Raw genomic sequence first — 421 nt, 5'->3', positions numbered from 1 at the left:
ACGTCCTCTCGATTCGAAACCCCCACACCAGATCCATCCCCGACCAAGGGAGAAGTCGGGTTCTGAACAGGAACTCCGGGGTCGGACATCGGAACTTCATCCTCTGCAGGAGCAGGAACAATCTTTCCCTCCACGACAACATTATCCGTACTAAATAAGCTCAGATCCAGGTCGGGAGCAAGAACCCGGACCTGAGCCTTCAAGTTCTCAAACATAGCATCCATACCCTTAGCCACGTGACCCTCCAGCTCGTAAAAATCATCCCGAGCAGATTGCAACTTCTCCTTCGTCTCCACAAGCTCAGCATATAGCTTGGTATAATTCTCTGTAGCCACCTTCGCCACCTCCTCAGATGTCTTCGCTGCCGCCACAGCCGCGGTAGCTTTAGTTTTCTCTTTCTCCAAGGAGGCCTCCAGCTCAG

The sequence above is a fragment of the Arachis duranensis genome, chromosome 8 (assembly GCF_000817695.3).
Source record: "Arachis duranensis cultivar V14167 chromosome 8, aradu.V14167.gnm2.J7QH, whole genome shotgun sequence".
NCBI lineage: Eukaryota > Viridiplantae > Streptophyta > Magnoliopsida > Fabales > Fabaceae > Arachis > Arachis duranensis.
The sequence above is the reverse complement of the archived record's forward strand: the minus strand, read 5'-3'. Positions refer to the sequence as shown.